This window comes from Corapipo altera, unplaced genomic scaffold, assembly GCF_003945725.1.
Source record: "Corapipo altera isolate COAL_440 unplaced genomic scaffold, ASM394572v1 202, whole genome shotgun sequence".
In the NCBI taxonomy this organism is placed as follows: Eukaryota; Metazoa; Chordata; class Aves; order Passeriformes; family Pipridae; genus Corapipo; species Corapipo altera.
In genome coordinates, this window is record NW_020884980.1 from 891261 (window position 1) to 904689 (window position 13429).

General features: G+C 61.5%; 1 protein-coding gene across 1 annotated transcript in view; it reads left to right on the forward strand.

The window, feature by feature from the left end:
• Positions 1 to 1908: 1908 nt before the first annotated feature.
• The window catches only part of SYT2 (synaptotagmin 2), a 23911-nt gene continuing 12390 nt past the window's right edge, over positions 1909 to 13429 (forward strand). Inside the window, exon 1 of the mRNA XM_027665709.1 lies at positions 1909 to 1956. The gene's annotated coding sequence lies outside the window, so the exon portion shown is untranslated. The remainder of the gene's footprint in view (positions 1957 to 13429) is intronic.

Genomic DNA, 13429 nt, shown 5'->3' on the forward strand with positions numbered 1-13429 from the left:
GGGGATGTGATCCCCATGCAAGTCCCTTCCCCTGCTCTCAGTATCTACCGGGAGCTCGTGGGTGTCTCTGTGATTTGGGGGGGGGCTGCTGCAGGGCTGCGAGGGCTGAGAATGGGAGTTGCAGGGCACAGGGATCCCAGCAGCACCTGGACATGTTTGGTGCATCCAACGTGAACATACAGCAACCAGCGTGTTCAGTAGCCTGAACACACCCTGCCAGGGCCAGGTGTGCAGACACAGCCACTGGGCACCTCATCCCTTGGGCACAGCATCCCTTGGACACAGCTCCCAGCACATGCAGCAGCACCCAGGGGCTACAACACCCAGTCCAGGTACAGCAGCACCCAGTGTAGGTACAGCAACACCCAGTGTAGGTACAGCAGCACTCAGCAGCTCCCACCAAAGTGACCCACAGCCTGTGTGCCAACACCACCTCCCTCCTCAGGGACATGCAACCCTTCCTGTACAGACCCACAGAACAGTTTGAGTTGGAAGGGATGTTAAAGATCATCCAATTCCCCCCCCTGCCATGGGCAGGGACACCTTCCACTAGCCCAGGTTGCGCCAAGCCCCGTCCAACCTGGCCTTAAACACTTCCAGGGATGGGGCAGCCACAGCTTCTCTGGGCAACCTATGCCAGGGCCTCCCCACCATTATAGGGAAGGATTTCTTCCAATATCCCATCTAACCCTGCCCTCTGGCAGTGGGAAGCCAGGTGCTGCCAGAACAGAGGTGTGAGACTCCCAGTTGGGGTGGTTTCGGCTGAACCCAGAGGGTCCCTGGCCCTGGCTCATCTGTGGGGAGTAAGGGGTGTCCAAGGGTCCCCCTCCCCACTGGAGACCCCACTGATGGGAAGGGCACCCCACTGCAGGGGCAAACCGCCCCACTGCAGCCCTCCTCTCCCCACCTCGGCTGCTTGCTGGAATCCCATCAGCTTTTTCCTGCTGTTTTGGCCCCTAAGCTGGGTTACCAGGAATCCTCTGGATGTGGGGGAGGCACAATGAGGGTGCCACCATCGCCCCTCCCTCCTGTGGCCACAGCAGGGACCTGATTGGGGTGGCATGTCCCTGTGGTGGCCGTGGCAGTGGTGGATGACCAGTGGGTGGTGATCTGGGCAAGGTCACTGGTGAGAGGGGACCAGTGTGAAGTGACCAGTGTGAGGTGACTGGTATGAAGTGATTGATAAGGGGTGCCCAGTGTGAGGTGGCAGGTGTGAGGTCACCCCAGTGAGTGGTGTTGGGTGCTGGTGCCCAGTATTAGTGCCTGGTATGAGGTGTCTGACCTGAGGTGCCTGATGTGAAGTGCCCCGGTGTGGCGCTGGTGCCCCGTGTGACCTGACCCCAATGAGGGATGCCCGGTGCCTCATGTGCAGTGCTGGTGCACAGTGTGAGGTGTCCCCGAGGAAGGGTGCCCGGTGCCTGTGCACGGTGTGAGGTGCCAAGTGGCAGTCCCTGGTGTCAGGACCTGGTGTCGGTGCTGGTGCAGCGTGTGAGGTGACCTCGATAAGGTGTGCCCGATGCTGAGTGACCCCAGTGAGGGGCGCCCGGTGTGAGGTGCCTGATGTCGGTGCCCGCTGTTGGCGCCTGGTATGAGGTGCCCGGTGCGCAGTGACCCCGATGTGAAGGTACCCGGTGCCGGGAGCCCCACGGGCTGTGCCGCTCCCCCACGACCCCCGATCCGCGCCCCCCGGGGGGTGTGTGGGTGGGTGTGTGGGTGGGTGTGTGGGTGGGTGTGTGGGTGGGTGTGTGGGCGGGGCACGGGCGGGGCCTTCAGGGGCGGGCGGAGCTTCGCGGAGCCGCCGCACGCGAGCCCGGGGGGGCCGGAGCTGCCGCAGCGCCGCGCAGGTCCCGCCGCCCGCCCCGCACCGCCCGCCCCGCACCGACCGCTCCTGTCCCCTCCCGCCCGCACCGCACCGACCGCAGACACCGCACCGCTCCCGCCCCGCCGCCCCGGCCGGTAAGTGCCCGCCCGCACTCCCGCCGAAGTTTCTCCCGGTGCCGCAGCGGAGCGGGCTCTGCAGGACGGGGCCGCCCCGGCTCCCGCCGAGCCCCCGCCAGCGCCGCCGCCCGAGGTGCGATCGTCCCCCGGTGGGGTGGGATGGAGTGCGCGCGGGTGACCCGCCGTGTCCCGGTGCCAGGTGCGGGGCGGGGAACGGCGCTTTCCCCGGGAAACCCTCCGGGGACACGGGTCCCAACGCTGCCCGGCGCCCCCGGGGCTGCCCGTGGGGAGCTGCGCCCCGGAGGCGGCTGGAGACAGAGCCTGGTGGGATGAAGAGGGGGGCGACCGGTGGTGCACGGGGCTGCGGAACTGGAAGGGGGGCACTCAGGGGCGTGGGACCCTCCCGAGGACGTGGGATCCTCGGGGTGCTGCGCCGAGCACTCAGCCGGGTCAAAAGTGCCCTCTGGGTGCTGCGGGATGCTCCAACTTCGCATCCCTGCGGTTGCCCGACCGTGGGTGCCCTTGGGGTGCTGGCCCCGGGGGGTGGCGGGGGGCGCAGGGCTGTCCCCGCTGCATTGCAGGGAACCACCCTGATGCTGAGAACTCGTGGGAGCGGCGTGGCCCCAGCCATGGGCGGCCGCAAGCCCCACTGCACTGGCGGCTTCTCCGTAGCGGCCTGGCCGGGAGCCAGCTCCAGCCAGACCCTTCTCCGGCTGGATTCCCCCGCCATGGCTACACCAAGCTCCGGGATCCTCCTGCCCTCCCGCGCTGTCTGGGTGCCGTCGGGGTGCAGTGGTGTGGAGGGGCTCAGTCCAGAACCGGGTGTGTCACACTGGGGTGCCGCAGCCCTTGCTGTGCTCAGCACCTCGCTGCTCCCCTCAGCCTAGTTTTAGAGTGATCCCGAAGGAGCTCTCTCTGCAAATTGCGCAGGGGACAGGCAGCCTTGCAAGGTGACTGTGGCATGGGAAGAGGGGGACACGCGTCTGTGTCACCCATCCTTTCGTGGTCCCCAACTGTACCAATCCCTCTGAGTGTCTCTTCACGGTCGCTCCTCGGCGCAGTGCTCTCCTGTCCTCCGGGTGAGAGTGGCCGGGATGCTGTTGTCACCCACCGCGGGATGTCCCTCAGTGTGTGCTGTCACACACTGCAGGGTGTCCAGCAGCCCAGCCCTCCTGCGCTGTGGAGCTGCAGGGCGCTGCAGGACTCCCCGCCGGCTCCTCTGCTGCAGCAAAACTTCAGTCCTGAGCGAGGGCTGGTGCGTGAGGTGCTGCTGCAGCGGTGTTACTCCCGCCGAGCGGCAGCGCAGCCACCGGCAGGAGTCTCCAGCCTGCTGCATTATTCCTCGCTTGCACAGTGCTTCGGCCGTAGGCTGCCGGGGGCTGCCGGACTCCCGGGGCACCCGGGGGCACCCCTGAGGCATCCCCGGGGCTCTGAGCCTTTGCTGCGCTTGGCTCCTTTTGGCCGCATGGTTTTGGTGGGAGGAAACGTGGCTGGTGGTGGTCTGTGTGCCAGGGGAGTGAGGGGCACCGGGGAGGTGATGCACCCAAGGTCACTGAGGCCAGCAGTGGCAGCGGGACATCACCTGTACTGCGCGGGAACAGCACAATCCAGCAAAACACCCCACTGTCCCTAACCCCCAAATGCCTCTTGGTGCGATGCCCTGTCCCCTTCTTGCATCTGGTGTAGTGCAGGAAGGGGTCTGACCTTGCTCGATCCCCTGGCATCTTGCTCGGCCTCCCGTGGTGAGCGCCACTGCCCCGCTTGCCGGGAGTCGGCCCGAAGCCCCGGTGCCCCCGATTCAGCAGGGCGAGGACGCGTCCCTCGCTGCCTGTCGGGCCGGCGATGGCAGCGGCAGTGAGCCAGCACGGGCTGCACTGCATCGCCTCGGGCAACCCGCTCTGCAACCCGCTGCCCTCAGCGCCCGGGGCCGCGGAGGAGGGAGGACACACAAATATATTCATATAAACCCTTATATGGTACATGGATATATATTATATGTATTTGGTCGAGGAGGGGGCTTCCAAAAGGGCGTTGCTCACCCGCAGCCGTGCCCGTGGGCAGTGGAATGGCACAGCCGTGGCATTTGTTGCCAACTGCTCCTGCAGGAGCTGCCTCCTGCTCCGTGAGCCCTGGGGATGGATCAAACTAAAGGCCATCAAAGTGAGTTGGGACTCCCACTCACCCCGAGGGGTGGGAGCAGGTCCTTTCTCCAGCTCGCTATGGTTTTGGCAAAGCCCCAGCTCCAGGAGCCGGATGACTGCGGCTTCTCCTTATGACTGGAGTTTCTCCTTCCCTGGGCTGCGCAGAGAGCTGTGAGCTGGCAGCCGTGATGTCGTCCAGCAGGATCAATGCCCAAGCATACAGACGGCACCCAGTGTCCGCTGGTTTTCAGATCCTCTGTTCTTTAATTTCCTATCCCCAGCAGTGCAGCTCGGCACTGTGCCTGGCCACGCTCCTCCTCAGCCGGGTGGCCACCGGCGCCTTCCCTGTGCCAATATCTGGAGCTGCTGGTAAGTGCAATTGGCAAAATGCTTTTGCCCTTGGCTGTGGTTGGCCTTTCCCTCCTGGATGAACACCCGTCTGTTCCCCAGTTTGTCCCCCCTCTGCGACTGCCCTCGGCTCGGCTCCTGCCAGAGCCCACGTTCCCCAAAGTGCCCTTTGATTATTAGCTCTAATAATTGTGTTATCGCATCGACTGAAGTGTTTCAGATGCCAAAGCTAATTTCACTTTTCACGCCTTCCTTCATCAGTAATGGGATTTTGATAACATCACGCATCCAAAAATATTGGATAAAGTCAGCATAATTCCCAATTTATTAATTAAACTGTAAATCAGGCAGCGTGCGGCTGTAATCTTGAATGCCCCGAACAGGTGTGATCCTGCAGCTGGGGATGGTGCTGGCCCATCCCTGACAGCCCTGGGGTGTGGGATCCTGGTGTCTGCCCCTGAGTTTGGGGGCTGTCACATCCCAGTGGGGCCACCCACTCCATTGTTCCCTGTGTGATGGAAGTCAAGGGATGTTTCATCAGCTCCGGTGTTTGGAGGAGGAACTGTGGTGCCTCTGAATTTTGCTGCTGGTCAGACAGTGGAGTGGGGGCTGGCAGAGCTCCCTGTCCCCCCAGGGTGGCTCTGGTCGTGCTTGGTGCTTTGGGATGGGTGACTGCAGCCGGCTCTGGCAGCACATGTGGCAAATTCCTGCTGTCCAGATCTGCTCCTGCTCTCCTGCCCAGGCAGTTGTCTGACTGTAGCACCAAACCCATCCTGTTGTTCATCTATGGCCCCACCAGCCTGGAAGGGGCTCCCGGCACTGCCGGGGGTTCTTCTACTTGTGCATCTTAAGGAAATCTGGTGTGTTTTAATTAATCTGGGTGTTTTATGCTCCCCAGCTCTTCCCAGCCCTGCATGGGTGCATCAGATGTGGGCTCTGGGCTGGTGCATCCCTGGGGATGTGAGGAGGCTGGGAGCAAAGCGGGTGATTGTGGCATGGGTGAGTGCTGGTAGCTGTGCTGGGGCACATCCAAACCCTGAGCCCATCTGAGCCTGTGCTGAACTGGAGAACTGGAGGTGGGCTGGGGGGGACTGTCCTGCTGCCAGGGACCTGGGGAGCTGCTCCAGGGCCAGGCTGAAGCCACAGAGATGCATGGATGTCTATGGGCAGCAGGATGCCCAAAATATGCCAGAGTAGTTTGGGGTCAGCAGAGCTGATTCAGCAGCCAATGCTCCAGCAGTGCTTCTGTGGGCTGAGGAATCCCTGAGCCCCGTGAGCCTCACGTGGAGCTTTGGAACAATTCCACCAAAACACCACGGAGCTGGGACCAGCCTCTGAACTGCTCAGCACCAACCCAGGGAGGCACCTCCCACTTTCTCCTGCAGGACACAGGGTATCCCCAGGGACTCACTGGGATGGAGGGCTGCTGGGACTGGGGATCCCCAAGTGGCACCACAGCTCCCATCAGCCTCGAGCACTGGATTCAAGGAGGAAAGCAACCCCAAATTTCAGTGCTGTGCATGGGTTTACGAGCACATGGATTCCCTGTGGGTTCTGTTGCTGTCTTGCTCTGCTCCCAGGGGAGTCCCAGGGTTTTCTCCTGGGACTGAGGCATGGCAGGGCAGGGTTAGTGCCTGGGGTGAAGGTGCCAATGTGTGCCCACTGCTGTCCACACACCAGCCTGGTGCCACCAGCAGTAGCCTTGCACAGCCGCTGCTCGGTGCTGCAGTGTGTGGCTGTGACAGCTCAGCCACAGCTCTGTGCCATGGGAGAGCCTGACAGAGACCTTCAGAGCCTCACAGGGTGGGGTGGGCCTGGCCATGGGGGACCCTTGGAAGGTGGAAGGAATGGTGGCTACCAACACCAGTTCAGGAACCGGGATGCTTTGCAGCTGGGCTCTCCAGGTTATTCTAGGGAAGAAACAGCCTTCCCTAGGACATGCCAGTAGAGCAGCTCCTCTATGCAGCCCTGAAAGTGTGTGCCATTGTGCCTGTGCCTCCAAAACACTTGGAAGGATGCATAGGGATGCAGCTCGGAGAGGTTGGGGAGGCCAGCCCCTGGAGGACCCTGCCATGGTGTCTAGGGGCTGTGCCCATCACCCTGGCTGGGCTCCTGGCTCTCCTGGTGGAATCTGCACAAAGTTTATTCACAGGAGTCAGTCCTGTGTTCTGGCCTTGGTGGGACTTCATGCCATAACAAAATGCCCTTGCCTGGAGTGGTTCTGTGTCCCCTATGATCCCATCACTGTCCCTCCTCCATCCCCTTTTTCACCCTCAGTGCCACACGAGTGGGTGGTCCCAGGGACACAGAGCTGTACTCTGCCTCTGGGGCTCTCCTGCCTTGGAGCTGGGCAAGCAGCACCAGCATTGCTCCCACAGGCAGCCAGTCCCTGGAGACTGAGCCCAGGCTGGCAGGGAGGAGGGGGATCCTGGGTGATGAGCATCGCTGGGGGCTCCCCAGGACCAGGAGCTGGTTTTCTGGATTCTAACACCATCCCATCACCACCTCATGCTTGGCTGGGTGCTGTGGAGATCTTCCTGGAGCCTCCCCACTAGAAATGGCCCCTCGTGGCTCGTGTCTGCTCATTTGGCCCCGTCTGTTGAGCTGGGGAGCAGCGCAGTGTGTGCGCTCCCTCACTCCCGTCTCCGATTGATCCACCGCGTCTCGGCTCTCGCGTAGAGCTGCTTCTGGCTCTTCCCCAGGAGCTGACCTGGCTCATTTTCACTCCCCCTGGGCTGATCGGGAGCCATCACTGTGGCATGGGGCCATGGCTGGGAGAGCCAGCAATGGGGCCGCGGTGCCAGTGCCCACCCGAGCAGGCAGGACTCGGTGCTCTTGGCCGTGTGGTGCCTTCAAAGTGCCAGGACAGCTCAGCCCATCACCATCTGGTGCCCTATTTAGCTGCACTGGTGTTGCTGTTGGAGCAAGGCATGGCTGCCGTGGCATCGCAGTGCTGAGGAACGGGCTGGGTGCTGGCAGTGCCCTACATCTATTTTCTGGGAGGCTTTTTTGGCCATTCGCAGCTCTGTGTGCCAGGGGTGGGCTGCCTGTGCTGGCTGGGGTTGGGGGGAGCCTGGTGGTTTGCTGTGGCAGTGGCCAGTGCCCTGGGGGATGTTCCATATGGAATGCTCTGGTGTCCTTGGGAACAGCTGTTTCCCCACAGTTCAAGGGACCAGAAACCCCAGCTGCCTTTTCTCTGGGTGCCATGGTGGCACATGGCATGTGCCGAAACCCTCTGGATGAAGTGCTAGTTTTGAGTGGTGCCTGCAGCCCCTGCAGGATCTCTGTGGGATGCCTCTGGTGGAACCTTGGAGCAGTGCAGCTGCACTGGGAGACAATGGGAACCTGAAGCCCTAGTGAGGAGGGGGACAAGGTGCTCACTGGCCCCTTCACTGTTGGCACCAAAGTGTTGGTTGGCAGTGGATGTCGCAGCACCTGCCCCAGCTCCTGTGGGAGCGCTGGTACCGGTCCCAGCTCAGCTTTCTCCCGTCCTTCCTTCACTCCTGGGCCAGCAGCAGTGCTGGAGGCTGGGGATAGCCAGAGCCTGATACAGCTAGGATCCAGTGGGCTTGGGGGGAGCAGCACCCCTAGGTGCCAGGCAGGGCTCTGAGTGCTCAGAGCTGGGTCCCCCTCTCTCCTGATGTGGGCCCTGGTGTTGCTGTCACTGGCCTTGTCCCCTGTTTTACCTCAGTGCTGTTCTGATTTTAGAGGCAAAGGTGCAGAAAATCCCTGAGCTGCCTGTCTGGGTACCCTGGCACTGGCGGTACTGGTACCCATGCAGGGAAGTGTCCCTGGGTAGGGACAAATATGGTGTCTCCCTGAGTCACAATTCTCTGGGGGGGCACCTGCCATTGCTGAGAGGGACCCTGGTACCTGGTGGGTGCCAGGCTGGGGTGATGCTGTGTAGGGGGAGATGCTCAGGAGAGAGTAGGGCAGGGTGGGATCACCCCTTCCCCAGTCCTGTTGACCTTTATGTGTCCATCCAGTGAGAGTCATGGCAGTGCTCAGCACAGTCTTCCAGTAGCAGGTGCTGGTGGTTTGGCTTGGGAGCACCAGAAGGCATCAATTTGGATCTCAAATGATGGATGAAGGCCTCCTTTAAGGCTACATTTACTGTTAGACCTCGCTTGGTTTTGCTGTGAGCAATGCAGGTCCTCCCTCACAGGCAAGTGCCGGCTTCTAAACCACCATTATTTTATAATTTTTTATTTTACAAGCTCTCCCCTGTGAGCCCGGGGCTGGATCTCCTTCCTTGAGGCTGGGAACTATGTGGTGAGGAGCCCAGATTCTGGCCTGTGGGGCAGTGAGGCAGGAGCTCATCCCAGGCTGTGCAGTGTCCATCCCCTGTGCATCCCTGTTGGGGCGAGGGTGGGGACTCTGGCTGTGACCCTGTGGGGACAAGCAGGGAGACACACTTGCCATCAGCTGGGCAGCTCATCCAGTTTTTACAGGAATTGTGTCATTCTCTGTCACAGTGCTCCCCTGGAATTACTCATCTCCCGGGGCAGGGACAGTGGTTGGGGCTGCCAAGCCCCAGCATGTTGTTATTTTTACTTGGCTGAGCCAGGTGCTGGTGGGTGATGGGGCCATGAGCAGAGCCTGCCATGGCAGGGAGGGAGATTGTGGCTGACTCCAGTCCCATCTGGAGATGCTGCTGGAGTCTGCAGGATGGGGAGCAGTGCTGGGACCCCCAGCAAGGTCTGGTGGCTGTCACTGGCCCAGGCAGCGGCAGGGTCCCATCACAGCTCTGAGCAGGGGGAATGCTGAGCTTCAGCCCTGCCTTGGGGGGTTCCTCCCTCAGGGTGCTGCTCCCCATGCTGTGCCTCAGTTTCCCGCAGTGGGCAGGGGGGGTCTGGCCAGTAGCACCTGCTGGTACTTGGGTTTGAGGACAGGAGAACATATCCCTGTGTGGGCCATGTCTCAGCAGCTCAGGTCCCGTGATGCCACGTGCTACTGGAGCATCCTTGCTCCATCACACTCCTCGCCTGTGCTGCAGCATCTCCCGTTCCCAGCCCAGTAGGCATACTCTCCCATGAGAAGTATGGAGCTGGGGGAGCAGAGACTCCCCTTGCCCTCAGCAGAGTGAATCAGGATGGGATTGTGGGGGGATCCCAGGGGAGAGTGCTCCCCAAGCTCTGGGGGCTGCCACAGCATCCTGGGGAGCTGTGGATGGAGAGTCTGATCTGGCACCACTGATGCAGCTGCTGTGGGGTCATACCAGGGCTGGAGAAGGGGAACAAGGATGAGATGTGGGGGTTGGCTGGGCTGGGTTGTTGCAGAGCCCCTTTGCACCAAGTCCTACAGTGTCTTCCCCCCTAGTGCCCCCTACACTCCCTCCTCCCTGATCCCTCAGTCTCCCCATGCCTCCACACATCCCTTGCCTGGAATTCTCTTTAATTAAATGACCATTAGAAGCCAAATCATGTTTTCGCCTTAATTAGAGTCTCCTGTCTCACTGCTGTGAGCTGAAACTCTGGCCCAGCACGTCCCCTCCGTGACTGACACCGGATGCAATGGGAGTGCTGGGGGGTCAGTGCCCCCATGAAAGGCCAGAGGGATGCCCTGGCATCGTGCCAGTGGGTCCGGCAGAGATGGGATCTCCTCCTCCAGCCGTTGTCCTGCTGACCCCAGCTCCAAAACACCCGCTGGCATCAAGATCCAGCTGGGGCACTGCCAAATATCTCAGCTGTACCTCGAAATCTCCACTTGCCCCGGGGCTGCACTGCAGGATCCGGCTCCATAGTTCCCAGACTTCCCACCGGCACTGGAGTGGGAGGGGGCTCGCCTTGGGACCTGTTTGGGATTTTCATTCCCAGTCATCCAAGCCCATGGCCTGGCACAGGGCAGTGCAGGTTTTGGGATCAGCTCCCTCAGCTGACATTCATGGAGGTCTGGAGGGTCCCCCCCGCCCCGTCTCCATCTCAGCAGGACAACTCAGCACCGGCTTTGCCATCCCGTAGTGAGCGATAACTCGTCTCTCCGGGCCCACGGTGGCAGCCGCCCTTCATTATCTAACGAACTTCCCCCAGATCGGGGTCTCCCTGGGACAATTCAACACTTTGGGCGGGGGGGCCGGGTGTTGGGCCCCCCCGCACCCGTCTGCTCGAGCCCAACCCATGCTCTGTCAGCGCCGGCTGCTGCTAATTGCTGCCTCAGCCTCATTAATCTTCATTTGTTGCTGTTTCTGCCCTCCGTCATCTCCATCACCTTCCCGGAGGGGAGAGGTTCCAGCTGCCCCACGGGGGAGCAGGGGGCGTTTTCAGCAGCTGGATTCCCCAAAATCCCCGACCCTGGTGCTGAGCTCGCTTGGTGCTGCCGTGTCCGAGGACATCCTGATCTTTCTGTGGACCCCCAAATTCTCATCCTGGGTCTGGTCCTTCGCTGATGAGGGTGAACCCCTGTCGATTCCCCCGCACATCTCACTTCTCCCTGCGTGGTCCTCAAAGCCCCCCACCCCAACGGGTGAATCCACCCCTCTCCATCCATTCCCATCCCACCCGGACAGGGAGCTGATGCCGGGGCAGGGAATATCCATGATGGGACCACTACTTGGGAAAGCCCAAATCCCCCTTGTTTGGCTTTTCGGATGTGCCGGGTGCTGCGGCAGCATAGGGGGGAGTCTCTGGGATGGAGCCTTTGCGGGAGGAGGAGGAGGAATGAGGGCTTGGGAAGGGGATTTTCCGGCGTCTAAACTGCTTTTCTGCTTACGGGGAATGCCCTGGGGATGGAGGGGGAAGGGATCGCCGGCTCCAGCCTGGGGTTTCCAGGTCCCGCCAGACCTTGGGGTGCTGCCGGCAAATGGAATGCGGCAAATGGAATGTGTAAATGGGAGGGGGACCCGCCCACCCCCCAACCTCCGTCCCCCCCTGCTCCAGGTGTAAATCAGCGGTGTAGCCAAGGGAGTTTACACCAGGAAGGAGCCAAAGACCCCACGGGGCTGGTCTGGGCCTCAGTGCGGTTTCTCGGGGTTCAGTATCAGCTTTAACAAAGCTGGGGGGAGTTTGGGGGCTGAGCCTGGAAGGTGGTTCGCTGGATAAAGTCCCTGGGGGCTCTGCTGGAGTTGGGACCTGGGGACTCCTTCAAGGCCAGATGTTTGCAGCTTAGGGCACTGCCTGAAGGGGTACAGGGTAACACACCGTGGGGTGCAGGGGAGTGTTGGGGTTATAGGGGCAGTGCAGTGTCAGGACTATGCCTGGAGGGGACTGTGTTAGGGGGTCTGGAAAGCTGCAGGGTGGGGCATAGGGTAATGTCCCATGGGATTTGGGGGGTGCTGCACTGAGGGGTGCAGGATGAGGCACTGGGGGATGCAGGGGTGTGCATTGGGGGGGAAATGCACTGCGGGGGGGATGGGTTTGGCAGGTTCAGTGTAATGCACTGTGGGGTGCAGGGGCCACATGCTGGGGGGCCCAGAGCAAAGAGGAGCAGGATAAAGCTCTGGGGGGCTGCAGGGTGGAGTGTAATATGGGTGCATGGATGATGTGCCATGAGGAGCTCTGCCCACCCTCTGCCCTGTGGGGTCTCCTCAGTGGCTGCCTGGGTGAAGCCCACCCTGTTCTGCTCCATGAGGAGCTCCCAGCAGTTTTGTAGAGGGGTGTGGGGTGGGTCCTACCATTCTCATCAGCATCCCCCATGAGTGCTGCACCCCAGGAAAGAGCTGGGGGGTCTGCAGGGGTCAGCAAGGTGGAGGGGGGTCCTTCCCAGCCAGTATTTTTTCTTGAAGCCTTAAGCCACGTTCGTTCCAGGGCCAAGGGCTGATAGAAATGGTTAATTATAACCCTCATATTTTATTTATGTCCTTAAGACTCTGAGATCTTGGCCAGGGGAAAGGCAGGGAGCAGTGGGGAGTGACGAGAGGCAGCTCCAAACCAGGGAGGAATAAAGAGGAAACGTGAAGCACCGGAGGAACCGCAGCGAACATCCCCGGTGGGGGCGGCCGAGAGGGGTTTGAGGACACAGCGGGGATTTCGGGGGGCCGAGCTCCCTTCCCACCCCCACCGCCGGCCGCTCGGCCCCTTGCCAGCAGCTGCCGCAACTTGCAAAGGGGAAGGGGAAAAAAAAAAAAAAAGAAAATTGCAAAAGGAATAAAAAAAAAAAAAAAAAGGCAGCGCAGCCAGAGCAGGACTGCAATGCAGTGCCGCAGCCCAGCCACTGCACAGCCCTCCCGCGGCACGGGGGGCCCGGCAGGGACAGGGGGCTGGGACAGGGAGGAGAGGCTGCGACGGGCCCCCCGCCCGGGAATCTGCGCCGAGGGGCTGGGAGCAGCTCTGCACCCGCAGCCGAGGGCGTGGGCTGCCCTGGTGGGGATGGGGGTTGCGACCAAGGACACCCAGTGAGGCGGTGGCACAGTGGGGTCTGGGACCTGGAGCTGAGGGGATGTGCCCAAGGACACACTACTCCACTGCCTGTCCCCTCTGCTCCACTGCCTGTCCCCTCTGCTCCACTACCTGCCCTCCCACCCAACGATGGCACCCTGGCTACCCCCGACCCGCCTGGGCTGCCCCCATGGCACTGCCCACACTGCCCAGCCTGGCCCCCATGCAGGAGGGGGATCAAAGCTTGGCTCCCTCGCTTGGAGGGACAGGATCAGCCCCCTGGCCCCACGGCAAGGGCTGTAGGGTCCCAGTGGATTGTAGGGTACTCAGTTGGAGGAGGGGGTGGGAACATGGTCTCCATGGGCTTACTCCCCCAGGCCTCTCCTGTGCCTCAGTTTCTCCCAGTCCTCAGCTCTGCCAGCACCCGGTAAGCACCACAAGGGAGCAATTAGTGATGCTAATTAGCTACCCAGCTCAAAAACAGCCCCTGCACTGAGGCCTGATGCTGCCTGCAGCCTCCCGAGCCCTGGCCAGCACCCCAAGCCCTCAAAGCAGCACTTCCCTGGTCAAGTGCCTGCGCTGCATCTCTGCTCCCAGAGCCCCGTCCCCTCACGGTTCCCACACGCACAGAGGCACACAGAGGGGGTGTGTGTGTGTGTGTGTGTGTGTGTGTGTGTGTGTGTGTGTGTG